At 41.4% G+C, this 15488-nt stretch overlaps 1 long non-coding RNA gene across 1 annotated transcript in view; it reads right to left on the reverse strand.

The window, feature by feature from the left end:
- The window catches only part of LOC142814266 (uncharacterized), a 152497-nt gene that overhangs the window by 37481 nt on the left and 99528 nt on the right, over nucleotides 1-15488 (reverse strand). The window contains exon 2 of the long non-coding RNA XR_012894893.1: nucleotides 10429-10487. This is a non-coding gene — a long non-coding RNA (uncharacterized LOC142814266). The remainder of the gene's footprint in view (nucleotides 1-10428; nucleotides 10488-15488) is intronic.

The raw sequence follows: 15488 nt of genomic DNA on the forward strand, positions 1-15488 counted from the left end.
CGAATACTTCATGGTGTATTGCGAAGCATGTGTACAAGACGCATGGGTTTGTATAAAGCGTGGCTACTTTCATTGAATTTCCAAGAAGAGGAAGTTATTTTCACTGAACTTACAAACAGAGGCGTGGCTTTGTGGTAGAACACCCGCTTGCGACGCTAAAAACCCGGCTTCTATTCTCACTTAGACACAGAAATGTTTTCGTTGTTATTTCAATTTGCATCTTTATCAATTTTTCGGTCACACAAAGATGATGGCTATTCGCTCACAACCAACGATACCGACAACGACGCCCAAGCCAAAATTTCTTCGAAATGGTCTTCTAACGCTATAGCGTTAAAACTGTAATGTACCTAGTGGTTTTCCCTACAGCCATACTTGTAACTTTTTTTTTGTCACCGCGTTTACGACTGCAATCAATAGCAGAGGCCCTATTCGTATTCCAGCCATGTTGTTCGCACTTGATAGGAAAATGGAGCACTGACAACGGTTTATTCATAAATATAGGCACATGTTAAAACTGCAGATGGCCAAAATAATTCAGAGTCCTTCGAAATGGCGCTTCTCATAATTATATTGTGGTTTTGGCACACAAAACAGCAATTGCTCATAACTTAGTTTGATGAGTCACCTTAGATGTTGCAAAAATGTTCAAGAACAGGCTATGATAAAAACTGATAACAGCCCTTTCAGCAAGACATGTCGCTAGAACCAACGAATATAGGCATGCGGGCTCATCTTTTTCAAGGCAGAAACTTTCCAGGCTGGAGGAACGTCGGAATTAGCGTCATTCCCCGTTTAAAGTTTTTCATCAGTTCAAGCTCCCATCTTCACTTCAACTTTGGTCGAGTTTGGATTCACAAGAAAGATTGTTGTAAGCCCTCGCGAGGGACCATTGAGGCTAATAAACGTTTTCATTACATATGGGCGTTTCCAACATCAACACGCAAATAAAAAAAAAGACTGATGACCAGCCCTCAGTCGTGACTTTATTAAAGACGCATAGGCTGTTACCGTCGTAATTAGTTTACTGAAGAACTGCAAAAAAAAAAAATCACATGGTCTGCTATGCATTCACAGAAGACGACTTGAAGACGGCTCCTGTTGCTACTTAGTAGCTTTATTGATGCCTCCCAGCCCCCCATCAAAAGCTTTATGCACCTAGCGTGGTTTAGCGCTGCCTCCAATATCGCAGGTACCTGACTTGGTTTTGCGTTGCCTCCAGGGTCGGACCACCTTTGACTAAGCTACGATGACCTATGAAGGCTTCATTGTGTGACGTGACGTCATGTGACGTCACTTTTATGTCATGATTATGATATAATGAAGTCACGAATTTCGACGAACTGTGAATTCATATGGTGACGTCATCTCGTGACGATCACGTTTTGCGTCACTTGTTGGCGACGCCACCGTACGCGACGGGCTGCTATCAGATTTCACGTTTGGTGAAGCACGCATGGTGTTCGCGTTAATACGCTGCTCCAACCCGGCATGAAGCTGGACTCGTGAAGGAACTAAAATTTAAACACGATATTTGTTAATAGAGAAAATGTAGCGAATACGAAGGTGCGCATGCAGATTGGCACACGAATCATTATGTGGCAAGACCTTCAACACACATTTTGCGAGGATAACACGGGTAGAACAAGGACGGGACCATGAATAATAGCGGAGCAGGGGAGCGACCTTTGCTTGCTTGCTTGCTTGCCTGCTTGCTTGCTTGATCCTTTTTTGTGGATCTCACCCACTAAAGGGGATTGGCCAAGAAGCCGGCGGTTAATATAAGTCAATACCTTAAGATTATCCAGGCTAGGGAAATAGGATTACTTTGTTTCTACTTGGCGGGGTTATTTTGGCACAATGTTAAAAAAAGTGAAAGAAAAGAAATAGAATTTTTCGGATAGCTGAGGTATAATCTTTATACGAAATTCTTCTGAAGGTTAAGTCCTTACATTGTAATAGGTAAATAATGAATGTTAGATTGGCTAGTAAAAATCGAGAGCTGATCACTGACTCAGCAAGGTAATCTTCTCGTGTTACACAGGAATTCGCAGAAAGCCCCGGAGATGTTCCTGTCGCTGAGTCCTAATGAAGCAGCCCCAAAGGACAAAATATTAGAAGTATTAAGTGATATTCCTAGTTTTCTGAATAAAATTTTGAAACAATTTTTCTTTTGATATTTAAAACGGTGGCATGTGAGAAAAAATGGTCGATATTTTCGGGTTCATTACAGCTTGAGCCCAGAGGGGATGGAACCAGATCAGACCTGTTTAAGTAGAAATTAAGCGGTGGTACACGGCAACGTAATTTTGTTTTGGAGACTTTCAATTTACGCGTGGGACACCATTTATTATTCTATGCGAAGTGCAGGTGCGAAAAATCTGGATTCGGTAACGTAAGTTTTGATGAGTCTTCAAGAAGGGAAATTTTTCTGAACCTCGCTGCTGTTACATAAGCTGTAAGAGGCACGATTGGCACAATCGGAAGATCAAGGAATGCTCACGCGAGTGAGTCAGCCATCTCATTTATAAGTATACTACGATGGCCTGGCACCCATATCATTTCCACTGGGCAAATGTTTTCTAGGATTAATGATTTACAAGTTTCTAGTAGTGCTCATGCCAAAGACGATGATAAAAATAACACACGGCATACGAGTCAGTCACTATCACCGCTGTTGAATGAGTCGCAGGAAGTTTACGAAGAGCTAGTATAACGGCTGTTAATTCCGCCTCAAATATTGCTTTATAATCTGAGAGGATAATGATAAGGACCAGAATAATGAGAGAGAAAAAATACCCACACCTGCTTTCTCGTCACTCATAGATGCATCCGTTGCAAATACTTTATTAGTACCTAATTGAGACAGGTGTTCTTCCAATAAGGCAATCAAATGTTTAGCGGGCAAGTATTTAGCATTCGTTGGCAAGATAACGTCAAATTCTATTTATACTTGGCCGATTTGTTTGTCAGAAGGTATGATCTCGAATATATTAGCATTTAAAACATCTAGAAGTGTTTCAACAAATAGCACTTGGGGTTTATATGCACGGGACCAATGCTCATTGAAAAAGATACCGCGCTCGGCAAACAATACGAACTGACGCCGTCTTAAAGTGGATTCAGAAAATTTCAAATAGGTTTTGACTGTTAAAATACGGAATCTGCAAGCAAGGGTGGGTATCCGAGCTTCTTGATACAAAACATTGTTAGCTGTGAACTTTGGCACACCTAAACAACTTCGAAGAGCTTCCCGCTCTAAGAGAATCAAGGGGTTTATTTTGTATGCTGGTCCACCAGAGACACATCTCAATTCAGGAATCGGACGAACGTACATGCGGTAAATCATGATCAGCGTATCTTTGCGAAGACTGGAACGGAGCCGGCCAAGCATACCTATCATCCCAACAGCGCGTGTAGCCTTAATTTTATTATGTTCAATGTGGTCAAGCCAGCTCAGTTTTTGATCGTACAGTACCCCCAGATATTTATTACAGGTAACTTGGGGAATTATTTCTTGATGGTACCGAAGAAAAATATTAGTGGTACGTCCAATGGAAAAAAAAAACTATTGCAGCACTTCTAGTAACATTCAGTTTCATATGAATTCCCTGAAACCAGGTTTCCAATGTTGCCAAATAAAATTGTAAACATGAATGTAGTAAATTAATATCACAGTCAGATGCAAAAAACGCAATATTATCTGCATATACAAATACTTGGACCTAATCACTGAGTGGTATTCAGCTTAACAAAATGTTAAATAGCACTGGCGATAGAACAGAGCCTTGAGAAACACATCTTGCTTGGCTACACTTCGGGGTTGAAACACCTCGTTGGGAGCAATAAAATTTTCTGTCTTTTAAAAGAGCGTACATCCAATTCGTTATATACGGCGGGAAGTTTAGGTCTTTTAGGGCATTGATAAGAATAGCATGCTCAACATTATCATATGCCTTGGCTAAATAAAGCGTTATACTAGGGCCGCGTATTGTCGTCTGTGGTAAGCAAGCTTTATAGGAGCCTCTAAATCAACGTGCGCCCACCATATAGAGTAATCTGGCCTAAATATAATCTGGCACGTACTCATTGCAATATGAATTTTATAATTGTAATGTAAAGTATTCTTTCTATCAACTTAACTAAATGTGATGTTGAAGTGATTGGCCTATTGTTATCTATCCGCATTCCTAGTCCCTGTATTTTAAGAAGCGGTGCTATTTTTGCAAGTCTCAAGTCAGGAGGTATCCTACTAATTTCCACGTGAGTGATTGACAACGTTAAGAATGTCTTCAGTAGAGATGTCAAATAATATTTTTAACATTCCTGAAGTGACACCACTTTTGCCCGGCAGTGAGCTACTCAAGCTGATGATATTGATCATACTCTATTTCTATTTCTTCGTTATTCCGAAGTAAGCTTGCTGAGACATTTGCCTATAATAAGCGAAAAAGCTGACAGGAATTTACTGTATGAATTTATGGTTTTCTTGCAGATTATTATTTCAAGATGTTTACGTCTTCTAGGATTCACAAATATGAATAAATCTCCTTCGTTTTCCCTTCCACTGTCTTTATGCCTTCTGAATTATGCTGTGTATAAGCAAATGTAAGTTCAGGGTGACATTATGAAAACCTAACGCAGTAAACTTCAAATGTTTAAGAATCTACGCGAGCGTCTAAATTTGGCTCAGCGAATTCTGTCGGCGTCTAAGCAACGCTTCTGCAAGCTTCACCGCGCGTCATGACCCACTTTTTATGAAAAAGTTGCGTAGTTTAAACAGTTTGATGCCTCTTGAAAATGATTTGCTGTGCGTGAGAATTTGCAAACAGCGCTGTTCATGTTTCATTACAACATACCATCTTGGAAAAGTTCTCGCCTTTTCTAGGGCTGATTGCGGGACCTCACACAACTTCAATACTGCTAACTCTTTTTGTAATAGTGCTATGATTAATACATGAATTAAACACGGACGTGAGAGCAGGCTTTCCTTTGAACGCGCTTCCGCCACAGCAACTAGGGAATGCGAACTTAGCTGTTCTGAAAAGAAACTGTTAGAATAATGTCAACCGATGCGCTGATTGCAAACGAAACATAAAATCTTTAGCGTTCTCTAGAACCTTTCGTAAGTTACAACCTTACTTAACATGAGCCATACACCTTATTTATTTATATATACTGCCACCTCGTTGCGTTACATTGCAAGGGAAATGGCAATGTGGCCAATTGCATGTTTTTATCTTTTATTTGTGTAGAAAAAGACTTCAAAATAGCATCACATTCCCATAGGTCCTAAGCCAACCGTTATAATTCCACTACTTTAGCTGGTTCTATAGTCTTCAGCCAGCATCACAATACTCACTTACTAAACATGTCCCCAATTATGCGGCGATTTCTAGGACAGTCAAAATTTCTTTGAGATGAAACAACAAATATTGCCGGCATATTTTAAGGTATAGTATCTGTGGTACAACGGGGATCATAGAAAATCGGTACGCGGAAAAAAGGTCACAGCTGAAATAAACAACAAAGAAACCGACTGAATCCTCAAGCGCATTAGAATGGTACACCTAGGGTCCAGAGGGAGCGACCAATATGATTGAACGGTTCGTACTTGTTTTTTTATTCTGAAAGGGCATTTATTTCATTCTTATTCTACATCGTTGTGCGGAAGGCTGTTTTTAAACAGAGTCTCAAAAATTTGCATTGGAAGCAGCGACGAATCTGAATCACAAAAGATTTTTTGCAAGCTCCTGGTTGGTGTTCCTCAAGCGCTCTTTTTTTTTTTTTGCAGCCGTGCCAGAGAAGATACCGCGTATCAGACTGGGGCCAAAAATATAGAAATAGTGTAATGTTGGTTTCACAGAAATAAGCTGGGGCAATGGAACACAGTACGAGTGTTGTTTTTGCTGCTCGTGTGAAGTGACTTCTTTAAATATACTAGCATGCTGGGTGGTTTCACCAGGAGTGCCTGGGGTGTGTTCGTTGCAGTTATGAGTTCTGGCTTTCAATCTCCAGATGCCAATCTCCAGAGATCTAGGCTCCCAATTCGGTATCTCGGTAGCACACGCAGGCGACTGGTCACTTGTTGTGACGGAGTTTTAGAAAAAAATAAAAAAGGGGGGTATTGCGGGATACAAAAGAGGAATTACCCTGTAGAAATACCAGTGAGAAACTCACACAGAACATTGGTCCGTTCAAGTAGCAATATCAGACGTACCAGGAAAGTAACGTAAGTAAATCTGTTGCGGGATTTTCGAGACGCACCATAATATGTAACGCAACAACGTCTCAGCTTATATACGACACTATGGACGAATAGTTTAGCTTGCGTGTACTCACCAGGTGGTTGCGAAGTTGAATTTGTGAGTGCAGCGCTATAAAGAGAAATTATGTTTGTTTGACAGTGGAGTTGGGAATTATACAAAGAAAAAAATTACCGTCAAAGCACTTCGTACAAGTAGATACCCAGAGAAAGCTGAAACGGGCGGCCCCTGTGTTGAGCAGTGGGTTCACTCGACGTGGCACTGAAGCTTTTCACAATTATTTGTTAGATGTTCCTGCTTTTTAATGAAGTTAGACACACGTTTGTCTTGGGTCTACCACAGTCCTGATTTCACATGCCCCACATTGTGCCTCGCATGATCATGGTCATGGAGTACTGTTATGAGCGGTTAAATACATTTCGCAACACTCACGAAATTTGAGGGAGTACTGCAAGAGCAGAGGAACTGTGTTACTCTCCTCAGAATTTTTTTACTTCGGGGGGGGGGGGGGGGAGTAGGGCAGAGTTGTCCACAGAACTTAATCTTTCTTTGAAGTCAGAGTAAAAGAGACTGTAACGCCCTGCTACTCAGGTGGAGTTCCCAACCTTTGCGACTTTCATGCAGAAGAGGTGTGAATGGGGTCTGGCACTCCCTCCTTGCTAACGAAGTGCAATATTGCACTTGCTAGATTGTAGAATCTAGCGCTTATCACCGACACCGCAAAGCAATATAACCGTCTCTCAACCATACGCCTCTGAGCATAGGTGCCCCAGATGTAATTTTAATGCGCCAAGTAATAGGATAACATTTAGTGATAACAAAAGCATGATTGTGAGATCATGAGCATTTCGTTCCGGAAGTGTCAAACAGCAACACCTTCGAAGCAAGAAACAGCAGCAACATCTAAATCGTCGCCGAAAATTAGTTTATGGCACGAACAAATTGCTACTAGGGAAAGGTAGAGGCTTGACACATATAGTTAAAAAATACAAAAGAAACTAATAGCGGGGTTCAAACTCGACGAGTCGGGTACTCTATCATTACGGCACGTCGCACCATGCTCGCTCCTTAGTATTTTATATTGGCATTTACCAACATATATTTTTGAGATCATGCGTGACCTTGGGCCGCAAGAAAGACGACTTCTTCAACAGCGCAGCATCAAGCAGAAGTCGACTGAATTCATGTTAAAGAAAAAAAGGGGCTCCATTTCGCTTTATCGAAATCAGCCACTAATAGTGCCCTATTATGCAAGCATTATTCTGGTACTTTATTTGCGAAAAATAAATAAAAAGTGAAAATAGCGTAGCTTGCACAAGAGGCGCAATGTTAAAATGACAGTATAGCTGATGGACACTGTGTAGTCTTGGTTTTTGCGGGTTTTCAGACGTTGGGAATTTTTTTTAGGGGCGAAGCTTCGCAGAGTGCGGGTCGTTCCCTCCTCTGTAGTAATATGTTGTAGTAGCCGCTTCTAGTTATTTTTAAGAACTGCTCACTAGATGGCGTTGTGTGTACATGTCCTAGCCAATATTATCACTAGGTATCGTTAGTGGTTTTTGCATAGAGGACAATTAAAGAGGATAACTGGCGCTGTTATAATAAGAAATTCACCGCATACTCACGGAGTGATGGATGAGTGGGGCATCCATAGTCCACTCGTCCGTCGTCTGATGCGTGCTCTAGCTTGATAGGAGTGTACGGACGGACTGATGGACGGACGAATTGACAGACAAGCAGACAGACAGACAGACACGCAGACAGATGGATATTTGGGAGGACGGACAGACGACGGACACTTCGCCGCACCTATCATTAACTACGTGGGTATGATGTGAATTGATTTTTATCTTCAGCTATTTGTTTTTTCTTCCTCTTCACTCTTTTTAAAATGTATTTTGTCTTTTTTTCTGCTGATGCGTTTTTGAATTTTTTCTTTCAAACACTCAATCTTTTTTTATTCTCTCTATTTCTGTTTTTTTCTAGACTTCTTTCGTCTGTTTTTATCTTTCTCCATCTTTCTATGCTAGGCTTAACTTTCCCCCTCCCCTTTCGCTCCTTCCTCTTTCACGTAACCTCCTTAGGCTCAAATCGCTTTCCCACTCCTATGCTACACTATATTAAAAAAGGCTATGTCCCGCTTGCGTGCCTCGACATTCGAGTGATTAGGGCGCACGCCTTCAGATGGAACGTGCGTGGGTTTCAATGCCGCATCGTTAGGAATTTTTTCCACCAGGAATGTCTCTCGTTCTGTTTCTTTTCTTCTATATCTCGTCCTCACTCTCTACACTCTCTGTACTCTTCCTCTCATTCTTCATGGTTATTGCAGGCGAAACCGGAGAAATGGACGCGCGTGTTCTTCGTGCGAAGCAGATGATTACGAAGATCAAGTAGAGGATGTGCGGAGCACTTTGCGGTTTATTATGACGATCATGTCTGCTTGCGACAGGCAAATACGGCGAGCTTAGACGGCTTTGCTGTTAAAGAAAGAGCAGCCTTTGTGCCATACACTTTGCTTAAAAGGTAGAATGTCTAATTAATGATGCTTCGGTGTAACGAAAGAAATTACTCATTTTAGCGACATAGTTACCCACCGCGGTCGTCTAATGATGACGGTACTCGACTGACAATATGAAGGTAGCGGGATCGAATGCCGACCGCGGTGTCCGAACTTCGGTAAAGACTACAATGAGCTCGAAATTTTCGGATCACTCCACTACAGGATTTCTCGTAATTACACCGGGGTTTCAGGACGTTAAATCGCAACAATTACTATTATTGTTGTAAGCGACCTGGTCATGTCATGGTTCAACTGCATATTATTTAATGTGCTTTGGATATTTATTCTTGCTCCGCGATATCGTGCCTCATTACGCAGTGGATCGGAGTGAGTGCTAACGCAAAAACACGCAGCGTAAATTAGTTTTGATTTAGTTCTGCAGTTCAGGCTATCGCGGGCGATGACTCAAAATATATGTGCATTTTATGCCAACTGTTATTCATTACGTGGACCTCATAGAGATCGCACTTTTTCATTGAAACATTTCAAGTGCTAAAATTTCCGGGAACAGTTTTTTTTTTTACGTTTCTTATACGCGCCTATTGGCAGCTACTTGTTCTGGCAGCTGGCATATTTGTATAGTGGGACAGTTTCTTTTATTTATTGTTTATTCTAACAAACGTATACAGTGACATGGGCGCATACATAGTCAAGCAGTCGCAGCGGAATGGCCCGCGGGCGAAATGTGATTGGCAGAAATGAGTCCCAGCTTCTTGCTGTCTGTCAATACTTATGTCACGATGCCAGATGGTAATCGCGCAAACGGAGGCGGTAACAAAAAAAAAATAAATAGATATAGTGAGAATATGGCACCACTACGACACGAATGACAGTGTCGTTCTGACAGTGGGACAGACGTTCATTTTCTCATTGCCATTAATGGAAGCAAGTCGGTGGCACGTTGGCTTGTCAGTTATATCGGATGAGAGGAAACTGACAGAATGACACTTCGTCGCTGTACGGAAGCGAACACCCAATCGCACGCCGCCAAGACTTGTTTCAGCACCGCCCTACGAGCGATTTCAATGATTGGGTGTGCTTCGACAAAATTTGGCAGTAGGAGCAAGAAAGTCGTTGAGAATGAAATACATATCTGAAAACAGTTCTCTAATTTCAATTTCAATATCTACACAAAATATGTCCCAATAGTTTCCGTTTGTTGAACTTATCAACGTTTCGACAATTGTCCCTGTTGTTCAACGTATCGGAAGCATAAAGTTTGTCCATCAGTTTAGATAGGTCGTAGAGGCGGTTGTTAACAAACGTGCAAGTTCCAAGCTGCATTAACGCGGGCGGGAAATCAATAACGTATTTCGATGAACAGTCTCTGGCCTGGTGATCTTACTCTAAGCTAACCATCATTCGCTATAAGATATCAATGATGGTCACCAATCTTACCATCGTAGTTTGAGAGAAAGGAACTCAATTTTTTATCTGAAAGCCATATTGCGGTACGTCGAATGTGTTTGTGAGATTTTGGGCTTTGCATAAATGCATTCAATCAAGAGAGCAAGCCCTTTTTCTAATGCAAAAATTGAGTTTCAATTTACATTTCATTCCGTTTCGTCGTGGCGTTACTTGGCACTTTGATAAGCAAGCTCCTACCTGCCGTTCCATTCGAGAATTCTATTCGTGGCGGCGTACCTTGGATCTCCACAGGTAATCTGTAATGGAAGTAAAATCGAATACGAAAATGTCAATGCATGACAAATATGTTATTGTGCAGAGCGAGCGAAAAATGAAAAGAATAAATGTCTTAAGACGCGGTGAAATGGCACCTTACCTAAAACAGCACTCACGGTGCGGAAGACCCCATCGGACTGCTTTCTTTGAATATTAACACTGACGTTTCCATTATCGATCCTCGTCAGAGGCAACGTGGGCTGACATGGCATTTCAGTGAAATCGAAATGCATGGGATGCTGCACGCTTCTATTTTATTTTCATCATTTATATTTTGATGCCTTCTTGACAAAAAAAAGTAGAGAACCTGCCGAACATACTCGATCAAAACGCTTTGATATTTTTTTTTCATCTACAGATCTTGAACCCTCGTTCAAATCAATTACTTTATTTAGCTGATAGACAGATACAACATTCCTGAACTTTCGTTTCATTGCTGATTTAGAAGTTCTTATTTATTTATCTATTCAGCTGTATAAATTTACATTACTCAGACTTTTTAAGTTACTGCCTATATATATACTTTCTTAAACGTGATAGCAAAATCAATGAATAAAATTCCCCTACGATTATTACAGCATAATGCAAATTCCAGTCACAGTTTCGTTTTGCGGCAAGGCACACTGTGTTTTGAAGTTTTGGCTTCGAGCGAGGTATCGACTACACCATTAATTTTAATATATGTGTAGTAGGGGCACGCCCACTGCGCCATTATTCGTCATTCTTTGAATAAGCGAGCCACTCGCTACACTTGTCTTCTCTAAAGTAATATGTGCAATTTGTTGATGCTGCGTCTGGCTGATGACGCCGATGAATTATGGCTGAGCACTATGTAGTGTGTGGGAGGCGTTAATTCATATTCCCGTTTCTTAATTAACATTTTGTGCCAACGGGTTGTTATGTTGGCCTTCAGCTATGTCATATCACATAGGTTAACGCGATTCCTCGCCCGACGTGACGCCTGTACTGTTTTTTTTTTCTTGCGAATGAGTTTCGAGTGCGGCTCTGCGATAGAATACTCGGCTGCCACGCATAGCACCACAGTTAAAAGTGTACTCAATAGTAGGCATTTATTCTAATTTTTTCTTATATGTATTGGCTACACCACCGACAGTGACGGTAGTGGCAACCGCCACGAAAACTCCGTCCGACGCAGGAACAGGCGTCTAAGAGCTGCGCCTTGAGAACCTAGAACGCCAGACTCACAGACATGACCAAATAATGAAGGCAGATATTGTACACAAAAATATAAACACAATATTTCAAAGAGCAAAAAATAAAACGACGTGAGAATAATTGAAGCGCTTATAATGCATTTTTTGATTGGAAATGGTAGTTTTAGAAAGCAAGTACAGATACTTTTGAGGCATAAAATTCTGTTCTTATTGGTTCATACAATTTTCGAAGGCAGGCACAACGTGAAGTGTTGGACAATTCATATTCAAATAATGCCGTTTCCTGTTATGAAACTACCACGAAAGCACTGAGACGCATGTGGTTAGACAGGTAGACAGTTAGAAATGGCCAAGGTATGTTTGGTTAGAAAAAGAACCAGCATCACTCTCTCACCCTCTGCAGGTAAATATATTCATGAGCTGCAGCTTCATACGTTTGCTACAGGGCAAGTGCCTCTTTCGTGTTCCGTCAATATACCCGGTACTGTACTTGCTACGGCCACGATAAACTCGGAAACTTCCTAGTCTCATCTACCCCCCCCCCCCCCCCCTAAAAATCAGTCTACCTTTGACGTGTTTGCAGAATACAGTGTGTTACTCGTAATGAGAGCGGTTATCTTGTCGAGCTACGTGCCCTTCCCACGTCCACTTTGTCTTTTTGACTTCAAGTGATATGTCCTTCACATCCCTGTTTTTTTTTCTCCCCCTGCTCGTTTCTACTTTTTCAAGAATACACGTGTCATTTTCATTCTCATTGCCTGCTGCGTTGTCTTCAATTTAAGTTCAAACCTCTTTGCAAGCCTCCTGGTTTCTGCTCTGTAGCATTCAAAGTAGAAGAACTACAGTTCTATTTAATGTACAGGCAGGTAGCATTACGTGCATTCCACTTCATGCACCCTAGTTTGTCTATTTATATATATCATCTATACTTAGCTAAATAAAATATTGTTAGAGAGAATGAATAATATGTGGTAGGCATGCCGAATAAATATACAGTTTGATAGCCTACTAGAATTTGATGACTCTGCCATGAGGTGAAAGCAAACACTAAATCACGAGCTGAAACATATAGGATGCGAGAAGGGATGACTACTAGGTGCGCCCGAAAAAAATTGGAACCATCCCGGGAGAGGAAGTGTTCTGGGACGAAGTACAAGATGGCGTACAAACTAACTGGGCGAAAAAACTGCATCCGCCGACAACACGAAATATCCGCTCTTACCAAATCGAAAAAGCTGAGGAACAGGCATGGTAACAACATAAAACGAAGGGAAAGTTCTGCGAGACTGATCAGCCTGTCGGTATTGTTGAACATACAAAAACAAAATGAAGGATAGAAGGCTGCGAACACATTGTGAGGAAGTGAAGAAACTGTGAAAGGCAAGGACGAGCAAAGAACTGAGTTGGGACGCACTTTGGCAATTGATTTACGTAATGCTTCTATATTCTTAGCCTTACGCGTCAAAGAAGACCCGTAATGAGCAGCTCAAATATGATCGAACAAATGAAGGTCCTCACGACTAGTTTTCATAGACAGAAATAGCGAGAAAAGTTGACCGTCGGGTTTTCCTTTTTGCTTTTTTTTTTACATGTCGCTCTTCAATTCAACAGTCGAGGTACCCACGCTTAAACATAAAAGAAAAGAGACAAGGCTAAAACAAAATCCGCTGCCCACTTCGTCTTTGTGACGTTAATCTAATGTGTTTAGCAAACACATTCATGAACTGGGCAGGATTCGTGATACCAGTTCTCTGTGAAGGAATGATATTTGACTCAACTCAGAGTCTCTCTTAGGTATATGTCAACTCGTCAGTTACTGAGAAGGACGGATACGTATATGAGCTTTATACGTATGTTATGTTTCTCTCCATCCCGCTTTCACCAAGCTTGGTATTCGTGAACAGTCTAGAGACCTTGTGTTATGCCATTTGTTTTCTTTTTCTGTTGTACTTAGTGTAGCAGATGTTTACGCAGAAGTCATAGCTTATCCCTGTTGTACATACACATGGGTGCCACAGAAAAACTCGTAGGGTAACTTTGTATAAAATTTATAGAGTAATAGTTTTGAATAGAAGCTCAACGAACATGTTCCATTCATTAAAACATAAATTCTTATGTAGGCTTTTTCGTGCCAAAACCACGGTGTGATCACGAGGCACGCCGTATTGGCGGATTTTAAATATTTTCTACCCCGTCTTTTTCCTGTCCGCCGTGTGTTATTTTTGCACTGTTAACGTTAGGTAACTTTTTGGTAGAGCCACATATTAAGTAAAAATGGGATCTCAGGACGAAATAAAAGACATATCAACCGAAAATAGAATAGCTCTGTTAATTTATTTCGAAAATACATGCCCTATCGTTCTCAAATAAATGCTTTTCAAGTCGTCTAACGTTTTTTTACTTGAAAATAAACTATAGAGTTCACCATTTGATTCAAACAAGCATCAAGCTCTTCTAAAAGCTAGGGCGAATAGAATGATTGAATATTTATTATTCAGTGCTTAAATTAAAATCTATTCAATATCACCATATTTATTACAGCTCCCTGTCATTACATTATCTGACACAAAATATCCTCACATGCTTGTTGACCCAAGCAAAGTGTGTACAGCCTTTGCATTGGCTTTTTTTGGTGATGCCTACTGACGGCAGCTTGTTAAACTTTCATTTTGTTAAGGCTAGTTGATACAATAGACACACAGCATGTTGGTTCTCATTAAGGCGATAGTTAAGATACCATACATTACAAAGGTCACCGCCAGAGTTAGATGGGGATTTGATAATTCGGCGTCTTGTACAGAAACTGCTGCTGCACCCTGTTGTCAAAAGTCGAGGGTGTGGGGGTGGGAACTGGGTTGATTTTGCCATGTCAACACGACGTCACAGGTCGCCTAAATTATTGACGTTAGTTATCAAGACATGGTGACGTCTTCAGATAATATTGTCACTTAATCAAAGTCGATTGATCCCGAATGCCGTGCCGGACCACACGAGGGGCAGGAAGAGTGAGAATGGGTTGCGGCTTGGACCCGACGAAGAGTGATTGAATGGACAGAACAAAAACAAAACGCAAGATTCAAGTAAACATTATACGTGGCGTGGGTGAGGATAACGTTGAAAGACGGATTCAATAAAGGTACAAGAAAGGTGAAAAGGCTTTCGCTTTGTTTACTAAAGGGCCAGTAAACAACCCCAAGGTTCAAAATATGTTATTAAGAGAAATATGTGCACTTTTACTTCGTGATCATGCTACTGCAAGAATAATGCTTATACGTGCTATATTAAAGAAGTTACAGGGGTTAACACATTGCCTTCAGCTGGTTTCAATTTTTCGTGTGGCCTTGCCACCCTTTTCCATTACATGGAGGGGAAGGCACAGTCCGTTGTAATGACACTGCCCACTTCAGCGACGTGACACGACGTCAGCAATTGACGACATCGGCAAACTCAATCAGTCGCTATGCAGTTCCGCTTGCTGCGATCTCTGGCTGTTCACTGTTTACCAGGTGCCGATGCTTCCCTCAGCCGAGTCACCCGATCTGCAGCCGCAACGGAGCAATGCTTTTCCCCGTGTTGCTCGTGTCGATTATGATGCACGTGCGTGCAGGCGCCATGCTGAGCTCTGGTTGAGCGACGCGCGACAACTGCGAGGCCTAAATGGTATGACCACAGTGCTATATAAGAAACAAGGGCAGTTTCGTAGATGCAGAGTTATTTATTCACACCAGCGGCGAAACAGCGTTCCAAAACCCGGAATGGAGTTGGTTCGAATTTTCTGGAGTTAGTGATGTGTCGCCCCATCTGGGA

This window comes from Rhipicephalus microplus, chromosome 4, assembly GCF_043290135.1.
Source record: "Rhipicephalus microplus isolate Deutch F79 chromosome 4, USDA_Rmic, whole genome shotgun sequence".
Lineage (NCBI taxonomy): Eukaryota > Metazoa > Arthropoda > Arachnida > Ixodida > Ixodidae > Rhipicephalus > Rhipicephalus microplus.